A 21,759-nucleotide genomic window follows, 5' to 3' on the forward strand; every position below is an offset into this window, starting at 1 on the left:
CTATGTGCCTGTGACAGGCATTGGTTTTGTCTCAATGTGCAATTTTGGTGGAAAAAAACCCCAGAAGTATGAGAGAGTCTCCTAGCATGAGGAGGATGCTGGGGAAGGGTGGAGGCAAGCTCTACTAGACAGAAGTGGTAGAAGTCTTGTCTCAGAATGGACAGGGAACCCTAGAATAGTGGCAACAGCTTGTTATTCTGGGTCACAGTGGAAAAGTAAGTGGACAGCTAAAGTGGGCAGGAAACTTCAACTACATTGGGGAGCAGATAAGAAATCCGTCAGTGGATAGGAAATTCCAACTACAATAGAGAGCAAATCTGCTTTCTTCGTGGAAAAGAAAGCAGGCAACTGTACAATCAGGGAAGCCAGATTGTGGAAGAGAGCTTATAGTGGCCAACAGCATAGGCAGCTAGGAGAGAATAGAGAATTCCAGGAAGTGAATAGAAGTGCCTGCAGATAGTGGCCAGACAACCATAATCTGCAAGTTTAGCAACATAGAGGCAAAGAACTTGAAGGCTAGACTGCTATACTTATGAGAGGAATGCCGGTGAGCTCTGGAAGCCCCACCCCTAGTTGAAAGCAGCAAGAGAAGAATTGGAAGCCAAATTGAAAGTTGAAACCATTTGCCAGATGGGTAACAAATCAAAGGTATGCTGAATTTATTCCATTCATCTCAGTGAGGTGTTAGAGGGAATTACAAATTGTGCTTCATTTTTCTGAGAAGTATGCTTCCATGAGATGGCAATACCCTAAATGAAATTGTTGCATGAGTTGCAATACACTAAAGGGGATAAATCAGAATGAGTTCAGTCATGGAAAAAAAGCTACAGGCCTTTCTCATGACAGTAGGGTAAGTTTGGAACATTAATGCTCCATGATAGTAGGGTAAGTTTGGAACATTAACAGTTAATGCTAATTAACTGTTAGTAAGCATTTTTAATGCAGAAATTGTTTTTCTTACTGGGAAACATTTTTTTCATTTAATACTTTTCTAGAAATGATAATATTAATCATATTTTTAGTGTAAACACTATCATTTCTAGAGGTGCCTTGTTAAGGTCAGGGTAAAACCCTGACCCTGAAATTGATCTGAAATGGAATTTTGATTAAGCACATTTCTTTTTTCTTTTCTTTTCTTTCTTTTTTTTTTTTTTTTTTTACAAAAATTACACCTATTAATTTGAGCATTTCATTTTATAGCAAATCAATGTATTCTGTCTAGCTCTTCAGAAAACAGTATCTCATTGTTTCTCCATAACTATGCTAGGGAAAATAACCAAAGGAATAGCAATTCCTTGGAATATCAGTGACTGTATATTTATCTAAAACTTACATTAAAAAGTATTTCTTAAAGTGCTCATATATCTTAACCATGTTCCTCTTAGAGCATGTTTCAATTATGGTTACCTCAATGTTAAGAGCACTTAAACTTTATCTTCTAACTCCATGGAAAGATATTACTATTTGAAATCAATTTGTTAAACTCTTAGAGATAAACAGCTTTAAAAGTTTTATTGATGCATATTAGCTGTACATAGTTTTGGGGAACATGTGATAATTTAATATATTAATACAATTCATAAAGATCAATTTTTTTGTGTGTACGTGGATTATCATTACCTTAAATATTTATATTTTCTTTATGGTAGAACCATTCAATTCTTCTCTTCTGGGTATTTTGAAATATACAATAGATTGCTGTAAACTATAGTCACCCTATGATCCATCTAACACTAGGTCTTAGATCTTCTATCAAACCATATATATGTACCCATTTATCTGCTTGTCTTTATCACTGCCTACTCACTACCCTTCTTGGCCTCTGGTAACCACCAATCTATTCTCTATCTTCATGAGACCACTTTTTTTAGAGCTTCCACAGGTAGTTGAGAACACACAATATTTGTCTTTCTGTGCTTGAATTATTTCACTTAACATAATGACGTCAAGTTCTACCCACGTTGCTACAAATGCCAGGATTTTATCCTTTTTATGGCTGAATAATATTCCACTGTGTATATGCACCACATTTTCTTTATCCATTCACCTACTGATGGGCACTTAGGTTGATTCCATATTTTGACTGTTGTGAATAGTGGTGCAATAAACATAGGAGTGCAGACACATGTCTTTTGATATATTGATTTTCTTTCTTTTGATATATACCCAGTAGTAGAATTGCTGAATCATATGGTAGTTCTATCTTTAGTTTTTTGAGGAATCTTTATACTGTTCTCCATAGTAACTGTACTAATTTACATTTCCACCAACAGTATATGAGGGTTCCCATTTCTCTGCATCCTTGGCAGAGTCTGTTATTGCCTGTCTTTTTAATAAAAGCCATTTTAGCTGTGATGAGATGATATCTCATTGAAATTTTGATTTGAATTAATCTAATTATAAGCAATGTTCAGTATTTTTTTCATATATCTGTTGACCATTTGTAAGTCTTCTTTTAATAAGTGTTTAATCAAGCCTTTTGCCCATTTTAAATTGCATTATTTCTCTTTATTTTTGTGCAGCTGAATTGTTTGAGCTTCTTATACATGCTGGTCAGATCCCCAATCCCTTCTCAGGTGGGTCTTTTGCAAGTATTTTCTCCCATTCTGTGGGTTGTCTCTTCAGTTTGTTGATTGTTTCCTTTGCTGTGTGGAAGCTTTTTAGCTTGATGTAATTTTATTTGCCTGTTTTTGCTTTGGTTGCCTGTGCTTTTGAGATCCTACACAAAAAATCTTTACCCAGGCCAGTGTAATGGAACATTTCTCCACTGTTTTCTTGTAGTAGTTTCACAGTTTCAGGTCTTAGACTTAAGTCTTTAATCCATTTTAATTTTATTTTTTGTTTATGGTGAGAGATAGTTTCATTCCTCTACATATGGACATCTAGTATTCCAAGCACTGTTTACTGAAAAGACTGTCCTTTCTCCATTGTATGTTCTTGACACCATTGTCAAAAATGAGTTTTCCATAAATGCATAGATTTATATCTAGGTTATTTGGACTATGCATCTACTTTTATGCTAGTACCATACTGATTTGGTTACTATAATTTGGTAGTAAATTTTGAAGTCAGGTAGTGTGATGCCTGTAGGTTTGTTCTTTTTGCTCAGGGTTGCTATGACTGTTGGGGGTCTTTTGGGATTTAAATACATTTTAGTTAGTTTGTTTTTTTTTCTATTTCTGTGGTACTTTCATGGGAATTTTATTGAATTTGTGCATTGCTTTGGGTAGCATTTTCGTTTTAACAATATTAATTCTTCCAGTTCATGGTCATGGAATATCTTACCTTTTTTGGTATCCTTTTAGATTTCTTTTATCATGTTTTATTGTTTTTGAGGTATAGAGCTTTCACTTTGGGGTTAAATTGATTTCTAGATTTTTTATATATTTTGTAGCTATTGTAAATTAGATTGCTTTCTTGATTTCTTTTTTAGATTGTTCATTGTTGATATATATATATAAATGCTATTGATTATTGCAATGTTGATTTATATCCTGCAACTTTACTGAATTTGTTTTTCAGTTCTAATAGCTTTTTTTGTGGGATCTTTAGGTTTTCCTAAGTATAAGATTATATCATCTGTGAACAAGGCAAATTTAACTTCTTTTCAAATTTGGATGTCCTTTATTTCTTCTCTTGCTTAATTGCTCTAGCCAGGACTTCCAGTATTATATTGAATAAAATCAGTGAAAGTGGGCATCCTTGTCTTGTTTCACATTTTACAGGAACAGCTTTCAATTTTTTCCCCATTTAGTACAATTTTAGCTCTGGCTTTGTCATATACAAGGTCTTTATTATTTTGAGGTATGTTTATTCTATACCCAGTTTTATTAGGGTTCTTAATATAAAGGAATGCTGAATTTTATTGAATGCTTCTTTGGCATTTATTAAAATAATCATATGGCTTTTGCTCTTGGTTCTGCTAATGTGATGTTTCACATTTATTTATTTGCATATGTTGAACAACCCTTGTATCTCTGGGATTGAATCCCACTTGACTGTGGTGAATGATCTTTTTCATGTGTTGTTGAATTTGGTTTGCGAGTATTTTGTTGATCATTTTTGCGTATATGTTCATCAGTGATATTGGACTATAATTTTCATTTTTCATTGTGTCCTTACCTGGTTTTGGTATCAGGGTAATGCCTCATATAATCAGTTTGAAAGTATTCCTTCCTCTTCATTTTTTTTTTTTTTTTTAAGAGTTTCAATAGTACTGACATTTGTTCTTCAAATATTTGGTAGAATTCAGTAATGAAGTCATCAAGTTCTGGGCTTTTCTTTGATAGATCTTTATTACAGCTTCACTCTCATTACTTGCTATTGGTTTATTTCATAATGGTTCAATCCTAGTAGGTTGAATGTATCGAGGAATTTATCTGTTTCTTTAAGGTTTTCCAATTTGTTGACATATAGTTGTTCATAATAGACTCTAGTGATTCCTGTTATTTCTGTAACCTCAGTTGTTATGTCCCTTTTTTCTGTTTCTCACATTAATTATTTTGATCTTCTCTCTTTTTCTCTTAGTCTAGTCAAATGTTTGTCAATTTTATCTTTTCAGAAAACCTACTTTGATCTTCTATTTTGTTTTTATGGTCTCAGTTTCATTTATTTTTACTCTGATCTTTATTATTTATTTTCTTCTACTAATTTTGTGTTTGGTTCTCACTTTTTGAGTTTTTTGAGGTGCATCATTAGATTGTTCTCTTGAAGTCTTTCTACTTTTTGATATGATTTTACTGCAAACTTTCCTCTTAGTACTGCTTTTGATGTATCCCGTAGATTTTGGTATGTTGTATTTCCATTTTCATTTGTTTCAAGAGATTTTTAAATTTAATGCTTAATGCTTTTGTTGCCCATTGGTCATTCAGAAGCATGTTGTTTAATTTCCGTAGATTTGTGAGGTTTTCTGAGTTTCCTCTCATAACTAGTTTCTACTTTTACTTTATTGTGGTTGGAACAAATACTTCATATCTTTTCTATGTTTTTGAATTTGGTAAGATTTTTTATGTAGTCTAAGATATGAAGTATTCTGGAAAATGTCATATGTGCTAATGTAAAAAAGGTGTATTCTGCAGCAGTTGGATGAAATATTTTATAAATGTAAGTTAGACCTATTATGTTTAGTTTATAGTTGAACTTTGCTATTTTTGTTGAATTTCTGCCTGGATGATCTGTTTGTTATTCAAAGTGAAGTGTTGAAGTCCACTACTACGATTGCATTTCAGTCTATCTCTTTCTTTGGAGCTGTTCATGTTTGCTTCCTATACATAAAAGCTCTTGTGTCAGATGTATAGATATTTATAATTGTTATATCTTCTTGCTAAATTGATCTCTTTATCATTACATAGTGATCTTTTTTGTCATTTTACAGTCTTTGATTTGTAGTCTATTTTATCTAATACAAGTATAGCTACTTCTCTTTTTTGTTTTCCAGTTATATGGAATAGATTTTTCCACCCCATTACTTTCAGTCTATGTATCTTTAAAGGTAAAGTGGGTTTCTTGTAGGCAGCATACAGTTAGGTCTTATTTTTAATCTACTTAGTGGCTCTATGCATTTTAATTGGATAATTCAGTGTTACTATTGATAACTAAGGACTTTATATGACAATTTTTTTTGTTTGTTTGTTTTACTGTTGGTGTGTAACTCCTTTATTCCCTTCTTGCTGTCTTCATTTGTGGTCAAGTGATTTCTTTTCTTTTTTTTTTTTGTAATATGTTTTATTTTTAGTTTTTCATGAATCTATTTTAGATTTTTGTGGTTGTTATATGGCTTACAAAAACATCTAATAGACATACTACATTATTTCAGAGGGATAAAAACTTACCTTAGATCACAAAGAATAGAAACAAATTAAAAACAAAAGAAATTCTTCTACACATTAACTCTATCCCTCCAACATTTTGACTTTCAGTTATCTCAATTTACATATTTTTATATTACCTCTCTCTTAACAGGTTACTGTAGCTATTGTTTTTGATAAATTTGTCTTTTGGGATTCACAGTATTTTAGGAGTGGATTGCACACTAAAGTTACAATGTTAAAGTGTTCTGGGTTTGTCTGTATCCTTCATTTACATTTAGCGCTTTTTGCAAGATGGGTTTGGTGTTGAACTCTCTCAACTTTTATTCGTTTGGAAAAGACTTTATCTCCTCTTTATATGTGCACAATAACTTTGCTAGATACAGTATTATTGGATGGCAGTTTTTTTCTTTCTGCATTTTTTGGTAATTTGAAATTAACATTTATTTTAGGTTCAGTGGTACCTGTGCAGTTTGCAGTACAAATTATTTCATCACCCAGGTAATAAGCTTAGTCAAGCATAAGTAATTATTCAATGTTTCCCCTCCTCCCACCCTCCAGTAGTCTCCATGTCTATTGTTCACTTCTTGTGTCTATGTGTACTCAATGTTTACCTTTACTTATAAGTGAAAACATGTGGTATTTAGTCTTCTGTTCCGGCATTAGTTTATTTAGAATAATGGCCTCCAGCTCCATCCATGTTGCTGCACCAGATATAATCTTATTCTTTTTAATGGCTACATAGTGTTCCATGTTGTATATGTACATTTTCTTTATTCAACCTACTGCTGATGCGCATTTATGCTGATTCCATGTCTTCACTATTGTGAATGGTGCTGTGATGAACGTACACACACATCTGTCTTTATGGGAGAACAATTTATATTTTTTGGTATATACCTTATAATGGGATGGCCGGGTCTAATAGTAATTCTGTTTTAAGTTCTTTAAAAAATCACCAAACTCCTTTCCACAGTGGCTGAACAAATGTGCAACCCCACTGGCATTGTATAAGTGTTTCCCCCCCCCCCGATTACACCAGTGTCTGTTTTATTTTGACTCTTCAGCAATAGCCATTCTGATTGGTGAGATGGTATCTTATTGTGGTTTTGATTTACTTTTCTATAATGGTCAGTGATGTTGAACATTTATTCCCATGCTTGCTGGCTGTGGATATGTTTTCTTTTTAAAAGTGTTTGCTCATGTCCTTTGCCCACTTTTTAATAGGGTTGTTTTCTGCTTGTAAATTTGCTTAAGTTTCTTATAGATTCTTGATATTACACCTTTGTCAGATGTATAGTTTGCAAATTTATTCTCCTATTTTGTAGATTGTCTGTTTATTCTGTTGATAGTTTCTTTTGCTGTGCAGCAGCTCTTTAGTTAGATCCCACTTGCCAATTTTTGTTTTTGTTGCAATTGCTTTTGGCATTTTCATGAAATATTTGCCAGGACCTATATTCAGAATTTTATTTCCTAGGTTATTTTCCAGGTTTTTAAAAATAGTTTTAGATTTTACATTTAAGTTTTAATTTATCTTGAGTTGATTTTTATATCTTGTATAAGGAGGGAGTCTAGATTCAGTCTTCCGCATATTCAACACCATTTATTGAATAGGGAGTCATTTGCCTATTGCATGTTTTTGTCAACTTTGTGAAGATCAGGTGGTTGTAGGTGTGTGGCCTTATTTCTGGGCTCTCTGCTCTGTTCCATTAGTCTATGTGTCTGTTTTTGTACCAATATCATGCTGTTTGGTTACTGTCAACTTGTATAGATTGAAGTCAGGTAATGTCTCCAGCTTTGTTATTTTTGCTTAGGATTGCCTTAGGTATTCGGGCTCCTTCTTGGTTTCATATGAGTTTTAGAATACTTTTTTCTGGTTCTGTGAAGAATGTCATTGGTAGTTTGCTAGAGATAGCATTTAATCTATAAATTGCTTTGGGTAGTACAGCCATTTTAATGACACTGATTTTTTCTATCTGTAAGCATGAAAATTTTTCCATTTGTTGTGTTTGAGTAGTGTTTTGTAATTTTCATGATAGAGATCTTTCACCTCCCTGGTAACCTGTATTGCTAGGTATTTTATTTTTTGTGGCAATTGTGAATGCGATTGCATTCTTGATTTGGCTCTTGGTTTGGCTATTGTTGGTGTATAGGAATGCCAGTGATTTTTATACATTAATTTTGTATCCTGAAACTTTGCTGAAGTTGTTTATCAGCTGAAGGAGCTTTTGGGCCAAGACTATGGGGTTTTCTACAGAATAATGTCATCTGCAAACAGGGATAGTTTGACTTCCTCTAGTCCTATGTGGATGTCCTACTTTTTTTCTCTTACCTGATCACTCTAGCCAGGACTTCCAATACTATGTTGAATAAGAGTGGTAGGAGAGGGCATCCTTGTCTTGTGCTGGTTTTCAAGGGGAAATGCTGTCACCTTTTCACCATTCGGTATGATGCTGGGAATTTGTCATAGATGGCTCTTCCTATTTTGAACTATGTTCCTTCAATATCTAGTTTATTGAGAGTTTTTAACATGAAGGGACGTTAAATATTATCAAAAGCTTTTTTCTGCATCTATGGAGATATTTATATGACCTTTGTCTTAATTCTGTTTATGTAATGGATCACATTTATTGATTTGCTTATGTTGCATTAAACTTGCATCCCAGGGATGAAGCCTACATGAGCTTGATGGATTGGCTTTTTGATGTGCTGCTGGAATCAGTTTGCCAGTATTTTTTGAGAATATTTACATCTATATTAATCACAGACATTAACCTGAACTATCCTTTTTTGTGATGTCTCTGTCAGGTTTTGGTAGCAGAATGATGCTATTCTCATAGAATGAATCAAGAAGGAGTACCTCCTCCTCAATTTTTGAGCAATAGTTTCAGTAGGAGTGGTACCAGCTTTTTCAAATACATCTGGTAGAATTTGGCTGTGATTCTGTTTAGTCCCAGGCTTTTTCTAATTGATGGGTTTTTTATTACTGATTCAACTTTGAAACTCATTATTGGCCCATTGAGAGATTCAGTTTGTTTCTGGTTCAATCTTGGGAGGTTGTGTGTTGTCAGAAATTTATCCATTTCTTCCTGGTGTTCAAGTTTGTGTGCATGGTTGTCTTCAGTCTTGGAGGTTTTTTTTTGTTTTTTTTTTTTTTTTTTTTTTTTTTTTTTTTTTTTTTTTTTTAATTTCTGTGGGGTAGGTGATAATGTTTCCATTGTCATTTCTGATGTGTTTATTTGGACCTCTCTTTTTTGCATTAGTCTAGCTAGTGGTATATTGATCTTATTTATTTTTTCATTGATCTTTTGCATGATTTTTCATGTGTCCATTTCCTAAAGTTCAGCTCTGATTTTCATTATTTTTTGTCTTCTGTTAGCTTTGGGATTGGTTTGCTCTTGTTTTTCTAGTTTCTCTAGGTGTGATGTTAGGTTGCTAATTTGAGATATTGCTAAATTATTTATTTGGGCATTTGGCACTGTAAACTTCCTTCTTAGCATTGGTTTATCTGTGTCCCAGAAATTCTGGTGTGCCATATATTTGTTCTTATTAGTTTCAAATAATTTCTTTTTTTTTTGCATTAATTTCATTGTTTACCCAAAAGTCATTCAGGAGCAGACTGTTTAATTTCCATGCAACTGTATGGTTTTGCACAATTTATTTTTATTTTAAAATTTTTGTAGGTACATAATAGATTTATATATTTATGGAGTATGAGATGTTTTGATATAGGTATGAAATGTGAAATAAGCACAACATGGAGAATGGAGTACCTATTCCTTCAAGTATTTATCCTTGAGTTACAAATAATTCAATTACATTATTTTAGTTATTTTAAAATGTACAATTAAGTTATTATTGACTATAGTCACCTTATTGTGCTATAAAATAGAAGGTGTATTCATTTATTTTTTTGTACCCACTAACAATCCCCACTGTTCCCAAACCCTGACTACTCTTTTTAGCTTCTGGCAACCATCTTTCTACTCTCTATGTCCATGAGTTCAATTGTTTTGATTTTTAGATCCTACAAATAAGTGAGAACATGTGATGTTTGTCTTTCTGTGCCTGGCTTATTTCACTTAACATAATGATTTCCAGTTCAATAGTCCGTTTACAGTCAATGTTATTATTGATGAGTAAAGACTTACTCCTGCCATTTTGTTACTAGTTTTCTGGTCTCTTCTTTTTTCTTTCTTTCTTCCCTTCCTGTCTTCCTCTAATGAAGGTGACTTTCTGTGCAATTTTCTTTTCTTTTCTTTTTTTTTTTTTTTTTTTTAGAGACAGAGTTTCACTCTTGTTACCCAGGCTGGAGTGCAATGGCATGATCTCGGCTCACCACAACCTCCGCCTCCTGGGTTCAGGCAATTCTCCTGCCTCAGTCTCCTGAGTAGCTGGGACTACAGGCACGCGCCACCATGCCCAGCTAATTTTTTGTATTTTTAGTAGAGACGGGGTTTCACCATGTTGACCAGGATGGTCTCGATCTCTTGACCTCATGATCCACCCGCCTCGGCCTCCCAAAGTGTTGGGATTACAGGCGTGAGCCACCGCGCCCGGCCTCTGTGCAGTTTTCTTAGTATTGATTTCTATTTACTTTGCATTGTGGTCCAAAAGTGCAATAGGTATGATTAAAGTTTTTTTTTTTTTTTTTTTTTTTTTTTTTTAATTTTGAGGATTGTTTTATGGCTGATTGTGTGGTCAGTTTTTGAGTATGTGCCATGTGTGCAGATGAGAAAAATGTATATGCTCTTGTTTTCAGGTGGACAGTTCTGCAGATGTCTACCAGGTCCATTTGGTCATGTGTTGAGTTTGGGGCCCAAATTTCTTTGTTAGTTTTCTGCTGTGATGATGTGTCTTACACTGTCAGTGCGGTTTTGAAGTCTCCTGCTACTATTGTGTGGTTATCTAAGTATCTTCATAGATCTCTAAGAATTTGTTTTATAAAGCTAGGTGCTCCTGTGTTGTTGAGTGCATGTATCTTTAAGATGTTAGGTCTTCTTGTTGAATTGAACCCTTTACTGTTATGTAATGCTCTTCTTTGCCCCCTCCCTTTTTTTTTATCATTGTTGCTTTAAAATCTCTTTTGTCTGAAATTAAAATAGCAATACCTGCTTTCCTTTTTCTGTTTGCTTGGTAGAGTTTTCTCCATCTCTTTACTTTGAGACTATTTGTGTCATTGAATGTGAGATGGGTTTCTTGAAGACAGCATACAGCTGGGTCTTGCTTCTTTATCCAACCTGCTATTGTGTGCTTTTTAATGGGTGCATTTAGCCTGTTTACATTCAAGGTTAATATTGATATGTGCAGATTTGATCCTGTCATCCTGTTTTTAGCTGGTTATTATGAAGTATTGATTGTGTGGTTGCTTTATAGTGTAAATGGACTATGTACTTAAGTGTGTTTCTGTGTTGTCTGGTAACAGTCTTTCTTTTCCATATTTATCACTCCCTTAAGGACCTCTTAAAAAGGCAGATCTGGTGGTAATGAATTCCCTTAGCATTTTTTGGTCTGAAAAGGATCTTATTTGTCCTTTGCCTATAAAGTTTAGTTTAGCTGAATATGAAATTCTTGGTTGGAATTTCTTTTCTTTAAGAATGCTGAATATTGGTCCCCAATGTCTTGTGGCTTACAGAGTTTCTGTTGAAAGGTCCCCTGTTAGCTTGATCAAGTTCTCTTTCTCTCTTGCTGCCTTTAACATTTTTTCTTTCATTTTGACCTTGGAGAATTTGATGACAATGAGTCTTGTGGGTGATCATTTTTATAGTATCTTGCAGCAGTTCTCTGCATTCCCTGAATTTGAATATAGACCTCTCTAGTGAGGTTGGGAAACTTTTTATGGAATGCTATCCTCAAATATGTTTTCTGAGCTGTCTGCTTTCTCTTCCTCTCTTTCAGAGATACCAATGTGTCATAGATTTGTTTTCTGGCTTTGTTCATTCTTATTTATTCTTGCCTGACTCAGTTATTTCAGAGAACTGGTCTTTAAGCTGTGAGATTCCTTCCTCAGCTTGGTCAATTCTGCTGTTAATACTTGTGAGTCTATTACAAAATTTGAAGTGAGTTTTTTGGCTGTCAGATTGGTTCTTTCTTAAAATGGCCATTTCATCTTTCATCTCGTGTATCATTTTATTGTATTCCTTAAATTCCTTGGATTGGGTCTGACTTTCTCTCAATCTCAATGATCTTCATTCCTATCCATATTCTGAATTCTGTGCCTGTCATTTTAACCATTTTGGCCTGGTTAAGTACCATTGTTGGGAAACTAGTGTGTTCACTTGAAGGTGAGAAGACACTCTGACTTTTTGAGTTGCCAGAGATCTTGTGCTGGTTTGCTCTCATCTTTGTGGGCTGATGTTCCTTCAATCTTTGAAGTTGTTATCCTTTTCATGGGGTTTTTATTTTGGGAGATTGAATGTGGTGTAAGGTAAGTTTAGTTGACTGGCTTCATTTCTGGAATAGTTTAGAGGGCCAAGGCTCAGCTCAGCACTTTTAGGATGTGTGTTCTAACTCTGGGGGTGACATCATGCTCCCTGCTCTGTTCTCTGGCCCCTCAAGGTTAGAAACCTGTGCTGGAGGGAGCCAAGTTGTTTCTGGTCTGCTGGTCACAACATTCCAATGCTGTTACTGGCCAAAGCCAGTAACATCTTCATTGGGGTGGTGACAGCAGGATCCATGCTTGCTTACATGTGCCAGCAGTGGTGGCAACACAATCAGGTGCATACATGTTGGCTGGGGTGGGATACTGGCAGAAGCGGGGCTGTGGTGTTACTGTTTGTGCTTATGCTGGCAGTGAGACAAGGATAGAGTGCTGGCAGATGTGGGGTTGCTGATATTCATGCTCGCATTCACACCAGTTGTGGTTGTGGCAGAGGCAGGGTGCTGGTGGGCATGGGGCTGCTAGTCTTTGCTCCCTCATTCACCATGTCAGTGATGGTGCTGCAGGGGGAGGTAGGAGGATGCACACATGCCAACAACAGTGGTGCAGCAGGGTGTGCATGCACACATGTGCCAGTGGGGAAAGGGAGGTAAGTTATGCCTGCAGGTGTGCACCGACAAAGTGGTGGGGGTGTGGCCATGCATGAGTACATGCTGGCAAAGCCAAATGGAAGAGGTTGCAGTTGGGGAGGGTGTGAATGTGTTGGTGCACATCAGCAGGGGTCACTCTGCTGGAGGTCTCTGACAGTCAAGTACAGTCTTCCAGTGAAGAAGCCTTTGGGAAGCACCCTTGTGCATCCAAGTCTGTACTGCAAGTGGATGCAGCCAGGCTGGGGCCCTGGAAGAGGTCAGGAGACAGGAAGCATTCAGATCAGGTTGGCCCCATCTCACAGGCAAGACTTCCCTGCTCTGTCCAGGTTCTTTTGTCACCTCAAGTCTAAAGTCTCCTGGAGGAGCATGACAAGCCTTAGGGAATGGGCATTCCTGGCCATTCTCTATTGCAGATGTTCTTGCACCAAACCCTCTGGGCTCTGCACAGTCTGGAATCCTGATGCTACCACCTTTCCAAATAGCTTTCCCTGCCAGATCAAGTGTTCAGGTGGGTTGTGGAGTCTCCTGTTGCCAGGATTCTGGAGGTCCATGGCAAGAGGAGACCACTTCTTGCCTGTTCAGTTCATTTCTTCCTCAGGAGTTGCTGGTGGCCCGAAATGAGTTCCCATGCTTGGTAGCTCCATGTAGGATTCCCAGCTTTCTCCCCTTTCAGTTTAGCATCTGTGTCCTCCCTCCATCCATTTTCAGTGCCTTGAAACTGAAGATCTGCTTGAAGTGTGCCAGTTTTCCTGGTACCCCAATCTCTCAGTGGCAGATATTCCTTCTGGCTACATATAGTCAGCCATCTTGGCTAAAATTCTTTCAGCATTTTGAAAATATTGTTCCACTCCCTCCTGGCCTGCACGGTTTGTTGATAAGTCTGTTGCCAGAAGAACTGAAACTCTTTTATATGTTATCTGCCTCTTTTGCTTGCTGCTTTTAGAATTCTCTCTGGATATTCATTTCTTTCTCAAGTTTTAGAAGGTTTTAAGCAATTATTTCTTTGAATAAGCTTTCTACCTCTACTCTTGCTTAATGCTCTTGAGCACCAATGGTTCTTACACTTTGTCATTTGAGGTATTTTTCTATAGCTTGTAGGCAATCTTTGTAGCTTTTCATTTTTCTTCTCTTCTGACTGTGTATTTTCAAATAGCCTGTATTTGAGCTCACTAATCATTTCCTCTGCTCTATTCTGCACTATTATGATCTATTCTGCTGTTGAAAGTCTCTAGTGAGTATTTGAGTTCAGCAAATGTATTTCTCAACTCCAAGATTTTTTAAAAATTATTTCAATATCTTTGTTAAATTTCTCTGATAAATTTCTGAATTGATTTCCTGTGTTATCATGGAGATAATGAATTTTCTTATAACTGGTGTTTTAAATTCTTTGTTAGAGAGCTTATATATTGCCATCTCATTAGGTTCAGTGTGTTAGTCCATTCTCACACTGCTATAAAGAACTACCTGAGAGTGGGTAACTTATGAAGAAAAGAGGTTTAATTGACTCACAGTTCTGCAAGCTTAATGGGAAGCATGACTGGGAGGCCTCAGGAAACTTACAGTCATGGTAGAAGGCAAAGGGGAAGCAAGCAAGTCTTACCATGGCAGAGCAGGAGAGAGAGAGTGTGGAAAGGAAAGTGCCACACATTTTTAAACCATCAGATCTCATAAGAACTCACTCACTATCATGAGAAGAACGAGTGGGAAATCCACCCCCATGATCCAATCTCCTCCCATAAGGCCCCTCCCCAACACTTGGGGATACAATTCGACATGAGTCTTCTATGGGGACACAGAGCCAAACCATATCAGTTAGTTACAGGTTCCTTGCTTTGACTCTTTGAGAAGGTCATGGTTCTGTGTCCATTGTTTCTTATGGATGTACATCTATGTCTTTGCTTTGAAGGATTAGTTGTTTATTCGTCAGGATTGTTTTGGTTTTTATGGGATGTATTTGCCGAAAAATACTTTTTACTATAAAATCTAACAGATATAGAAAACTATATAAAACAAACCAAACACCCTTGTAACCACAACTGTGTTAAAAAAATAGAATTTTGCCACCCATCCATCTTAATCACAGCCCCTTCCCACTTTTTAAAAGTAGTAACAGTCCTGACCTTTACGGTAATCACATGTTCATGCCTAAGCACTAGGTTAGTTATGCTTCATATCTTGCTAAGTCTTTTTTTAATCTAGGGACTGCCTTCATGTTTTTCCTTATAATTTATTGAAGAAATATTGTCTCTTTTCCTCTAAGAGTTTCTTATAGTCTTGACTTTGCTTGAAGGAGTCTCCAGTTGCAGTTTAATAAGTTACTTTGTCCTGTACTTCCTGTAAATTGGTAGTTGGTTTTATAGGCTGAATTAAATTTGAGTTGATTTTTTCCTCTTGACTTCATAGTGGTGTGTTCTCTTTGGAGGTACAAAATTTTGTTTGTCTCTCTTTTCTCTTATGTTAGCTGCCAGTAATGATTAATATCATCAATCATTAATTAGGTTGGTGATATTTCACCAGTTGTTTTGGTTACTAGAAGTTCATTCTGTAAAATCAGGAAGAACTTGTAGGAACAATATTTCCTGAGCTCAGATGTTGATAAACCTGTGTTGGCATTTTTACTTGAACTCAAGTTGGTCATAAAATCTTTGGCTCATATTTTCTTTCCTTGGGCATGTTAAATATGCTATCCCATTTTCTGCTGACATAAAGATTTGTTGTCAAAATCTGATAATCTTGTTTTATCTCTCTCTTTTATTAGTTGTTTTGCTCCTTTTATTGATTTTTTTTTCCTTTGAAGTCCAGTAATTTTACTAGAATGTGCCCCTGTGTTGGTTGATTTGCCTAGGTTAATTTCCTTTTTTTTTTTTTTTTTTTTTTTTGAGACGGAGTTTCACTCTTGTTATCCAGGCTGGAGTGCAATGGCACGATCCCGGCTCACCACAACCTCCGCCTCCTGGGTTCAGGCAATTCTCTTGCCTCAGCCTCCTGAGTAGCTGGGATTACAGGCACGCACCACCATGCCCAGCTAATTTTTTGTATTTTTAGTAGAGACGGGGTTTCACCATGTTGACCAGGATGGTCTCGATCTCTCGACCTCGTGATCCACCCGCCTCGGCCTCCCAAAGTGCTGGGATTACAAGCTTGAGCCACCGCGCCCAGCCTTTAATTTCCTTTTTTAACTTGAAGTTTTAAATTCTATTTTAGGTAAGTGTTCATGAATCAGACTTTTAAAAAATAATTATTCTGTTATCTTCTTTTGGTTTTCTCTCATTTGCAGATTGAGAACTTATATAAAATAAAACATTTTTTAACAGCTGCTGAGAGGCATCAACATAGGGATGAATAAGGAATTGCCAAGCAGTATTGAAGGCCGAGTTGAAATTGAATGACATACATTGTAGTGGAGCCAACTTTCTATTACAGAACTCAGCAGCTATAAACAAAATAAATACTTGAGTTTGGTGGCAGGTCACATAGCATGGAAGGGCAAAGGCTTGGGAAATCCTAGGATGCTAGCTGAAGTACTGCTGAAATAGTTATCAGCATATTAATTGTACAAGTAATAAAAAAAATACATGCAGCTATTTCTGGAATGTTTCCAAGTTTTTCTATTTTATTTTAAATAAAGGAAATATGAATGTTTGACTAAATATAATTTATTTTATTCATTGGTAAGAATGTTCATTACCAAATCAGAAAAGAAAATCTTGACAGACCATCTGTCCCAATTTTTAATTTGAAAAAGAAATATTCCATATCTATGTGTCATCAGCCAATACAGTAATAATGCCAATGAAGACAGTGCTTGACAATGAAAGTCCTGTAACTTGAGACTTTTTTTAATCAGTCATGTTGGCAGTGTTGGCAGGTTTCAGATATTTCAGTAACATTATTTCTACTAAATTTTTGGCCTGTGGAACTGAAGGTACTACCACCTTAAACAATGAGCAAAGTCAATCTTTGTACACAGACTCTGAAGTGGGAATCCTTGTGTATTTTCTACCTTTACATTTAGCTTAAGATAAAAATATAAAAAATCGTAATGTTAAAAAAGTAGGTTGTTTTATTGGTCTCTTCATTCCTCATAGGAGTGATTAAATTGCCCCTTAGTTAAATCTATTTTTACTCTTCTTTAGGTTTCCCAGTATTCCTTTGCTCTGATATTGTCATACCTTACACCATTGATGCTTATTGATTAATTGGCTTTCTTTACCTCTTAACTCTATGTTCCTATTAAACAGAGGCAGTGTAGGGAGATAAGATACTGATGGTTATCCCACAAAACTAGTCTGTATCTCCACATGATCTTGCCATAAACAGTGGAGCTGAGGTTTATGTTGATGGGGGTTGGGGAACTAGACACACAACAAATCCCATATATAAATCTGATGGAATTCTGCAGTTAACTTTAGAATCTTATATACAGTTTTACTACATCTAGTTATCCACTTCTTGTTCTTTCTGCTACTACAAAGTCTATTTCTCTTTCTTGATCTGCTTCATTGCAATTGCCCATTCAGTAGCCATTTTGTCATCTGCCCCTATTTCTTGCTTGCCTTGACTAGGATGGTGAAATGTATTTGAAATGTACTTGGATTAGCAAAATAGGATCTTTTTTTTTTTTTTTTTGGAGACTGAGTCTCCCTCCATCTTCCAGAATGGAATGCAGTGGTGTGATCTCTGCTCACTGCAACCTCTGCCTCCCAGGTTCAAGCAATTCTCTTGTCTCAGCCTACTGAGTAGCTGGGACCACAGGCATGTGCCACCAGGCCTGGCTAATATTTTGTATTTTGAATAGAGATGGATTTTCACTGTGTTAGCCAGGATGGTCTCAAACTTCAGACCTTGTGATTTGCCTGCCTTGGCCTCTCAAAGTGCTGGGATTACAGGCATGAGCCACCACACCTGGCCACAAATAGGATCTTAATTTACCCAGCTTGTAGCTTTTGCAGCAATATCTTTATAAAAGATTTCAGTAAATCTCTATCACTATCTACTTAAAGATGTCTTTTCCTACTGCTCTCTACAGATGGCTTCAGGATGCTGATGATCTCACTGAGAACACCAATGCCTAAACTCTTTGTTGGAGCAAAGCAACATCACAGATGCTGAATCCCTCTTTGAGACTGCTGCAGATGCTTGTACTTAGAGTACTTATTCTGCATAAAAGGTAATACATCATATTACTGCCAAAGCTCTTGGCACCAATGCTGCTAATTCTTTGGCTTGCATATCTTATGGTGATTCACTCTGTTTACTGCAACCTCTTTGCTAAGGAATTCAGATGTAGGTCTCCCAGGCTGGGAATAAAATTCAATCTGATATATAACATGCTATACTGAAAAATTTACATCCCTTCCATTTTCAAATGCTGGTCTGTTTCTATTGAATCAAACTTGTTTATCTTGATTCTGCTTATATAATTCTTTTTCAGAGAATCCTTAGACCCTAGTATATTATCTTTCTCAGCCCCACTAGATCTCCAGATAGTGCTCAAAATGTGTCTGAAGCTCCTCCTATAACATTCTCCTTCTTATTACTCCCAATAAAAATGTTGTTGTCTTTATTAAGGTCTACACCCACCCAAGAATCAGTTTGAGTAACTGGCATTCTTTCAAGTGAGGTCTTATACAATACCAAGGCACTAGGGAGAGAGAAAGGTGGAGCCATCTGATTTTTGACTATTAGTTCACACAAATCGCCACTGTCTTGTTGCTACTATCTCTATTTGGTGATTTATAGGATCCAGCAGAGAGCTGTTGTCCACTGTCTGCTTGGGACATGGTAGTCTTTCTATTGTTTCTATTCTAGTTTGGAATACTAGTATTTTATAAGGTTTCTTGTGGTCATAGCTTAGACACATACCCCATAGCCATTTCCATTCTGGGGTCATGAGACCTCACTATCCCTACCTCTGAGAATCAGATGCAGGGCCTATGCTTTTATTACCTACAAATTTTTTCTTTCCATTTCTCTGATCTCTTGGCCCAGGGCAATATGAAGACTGTAGAGAAAAAAAAACCCTAATCTCCTCCACTACTCACTACCTATATGAATTAATTTAATTTAACATATTTCTTCCATGCAGCTCAGCTGGAGTGGGAGTGGGGTTAGGTTTACAAAAGCAGTTACAATATCTGTTAGAACGCCTTGGAGTGGGTTTCTAACAGCTGCTTGATGCTTTTTAAAGAAGATGAGTGTAGAGAGGTAGTCCAGTCTTACTATCTTCAGCTTTGGGATTTTAACTAAAATTATGACAAAAAAGTACCATTTAGAAGTCTGTAAATCGTCACCATTATATTTCAATCTTCTCTCTAAGCATAGCAAAAGTGCACATCCTTCCCTAACTCTTACCTGTTCTCTTTGGAACAGTCCTCTTCCAAGGCTGGAGAGGCTCCTCTCTAGTATCCTCAAATACAAGCAGGGCTAATGTAATCTGGGATACCTGGCACTCATACTATCTCAAGGGGAAGTAATGCAGATAGTAAAATAAGAAGGCACTTGAGTTACAATATAATTGGACAAACCAAGGTCATGTGCTTAAGTTTCTCTCATTGATGCAGTCACCAGTTAATAGAAACACATCAGTTAGCACACAATTCAAGGGAAATAAAGCAATAAATGCTCTTATGGCTCAGAGATAAAAATATCTTGAGATCTTGCTAGGGATATGTAAAGAAGGGCATGAGATCAGTACTATGGAGAAGGAAAGGAAATAGACTGAGAGTAGCCAGTTTCTATTGTAGGCTACACTGCATATTAGACGGCTATGTTACTATAAAGAGATCACTCTCAGTTCAACTTTGGGGTACAATGAGGCGTAAATTTCACTGGAATCATGGGAATTGAAAGGTTTGAAATATGTAAAACAGACCTTATAAGTAAGAAGATAATTCTGAGTAAGATATAATGACTGTGGTGTGTGTATATGTGGCAATACTGCAAATTTCTGAAGATTTGCAAGGAAACGGGTGTCTTAAATGCCACTCTGAGAGCAGACAGTTTGAAGAGTTACATTTTCACCAATATGTGATGGCCATCACAATTCTTCTTCTTTTTTTTTTTTTTTCCTCTTGATAGACTTTTCTTTTCTCTAGCACCACCTAAAGTCATGTGGTCACTGAGGATCAAGTCTCCGTAACCAAAGTCTACTTGTGCTGTAATCTTTTAATCTTTTTTTCTTTCTTTCTTTTCTTTTTTTTTTTTTTTTTTTTTTTTTTTTTTTTTTTTTTTTTTTGAGAAGAAGTCGTGTACTATCTCCCAAGGCGGAGTGCAGTGGTACAATCTCCGCTCACTGCAACCTCTACCTCCTGGGTTCAAGGAATTCTTCTGCCTCAGCCTTCCTAGTAGCTGGGATTACAGGTACCCACCACCATGCCCAGCTTATATTTTGTATTAAGTAGAGACGAGGTTTCACCACTTTGGTCAAGGTGATCTCGAGCTCCTGACCTCAGGTGATCTGCCTGCCTCAGCCTCCCAAAGTGCTGGGATTGCAGGCATAAGCCACCATGCCTGTCCATCTTTTAATCTTTTAATAAAGCCCTTGGGTTAAGCTAACTGACCCTCTTTTGGATAGCCTCCTCAGTTTTTGGAGCAAAGCCTGAGGGAGCAAAATTCCAGGGTCTCAAGGGAACCCTTTAGGTACCATTAGACTGGGAAGGCCTACACCAGAGCTGTCTTCAAGCCCCATACATGTGCTAATGGTCATTGCACTCAGGGCAAGACTACCAATAGGTATGATGCTAAATTGCTTTAAATTGTGTTTTATTGACAGGCACTGGATTCTGAACAAGGGGAATCAATTGGGTGTCTTACTGTGGACGTTCAAACTTGGTAAAAAAAGACACTGAGACATCTTGAGTTAGAATCATTCAATTACAGAGGTCTGACAGAGATACCAGCTGGATCAATAGCCCTTTTCTTCTGTGATTTTATAATATATTCAATAAACTCTATTTGGATTGGTTATTTATGAGTGTGATGAGTTATGATAGGTTTTGATATCCAAGGCACCTATAACACTTCCTATAGCGACCAACTTAGACTTTCTTTTTTTTTTTTTTTTTTTTTTTTTTTTTTTTTTATCAATATTATTTATATGCTTTATTCTTTTTTTTTTTTTTTTTTATTGCATTTTAGGTTTTGGGGTACATGTGATGAACATGCAAGATTGTTGCATAGGTACACACATGGCAGTGTGCTTTGCTGTCTTCCGTCCCCTCACCTGTATCTGTCATTTCTCCCCATGCTATCTCTTCCCACCTCCCCACCCCCCGCCCCTCCCCCATTTCCCCCCAACGGACCGCCGTGTGTAGTGCTCCCCTCCCTGTGTCCATGTGTTCTCATTGTTCAACACCCGCCTATGAGCGAGAATATATGGTGTTTGATTTTCTGCTCTTGTGTCAGTTTGCTGAGAATGATGGTTTCCAGGTTCATCCATGTCCCTATAAAGGACGTGAACTCATTGAGATACCATCTCACACCAGTTAGAATGGCGATCATTAAAAAATCGGGAAACAACAGATGCTGGAGAGGATGTGGAGAAATAGGAACACTTTTACACTGTTGGTGGGAATGTAAATTAATTCAACCATTGTGGAAGACAGTGTGGCGATTCCTCAAGGACCTAAAAATAGAAATCCCATTTGACCCAGCAATCCCATTACTGGGTATATATCCAAAGGATTATAAATCATTCTACTACAAGGACACGTGCACACCAACTTAGACTTTCTATGATTTGGAAATATTTTAGCACAGGCGTCCCCAGACTTTTTACACAGAGGGCCAGTTCACTGTCCCTCAGACCGTTGGAGGGCCGCCAAATACTGTGCTCCTCTCACTGACCACCAATGAAAGAGGTGCCCCTTCCTGAAGTGTGGTGGGGGGGCCGGATAAATGGCCTCAGGGGGCAGCAGGCGGC

The sequence above is a fragment of the Saimiri boliviensis genome, chromosome X (assembly GCF_048565385.1).
Source record: "Saimiri boliviensis isolate mSaiBol1 chromosome X, mSaiBol1.pri, whole genome shotgun sequence".
In the NCBI taxonomy this organism is placed as follows: domain Eukaryota; kingdom Metazoa; phylum Chordata; class Mammalia; order Primates; family Cebidae; genus Saimiri; species Saimiri boliviensis.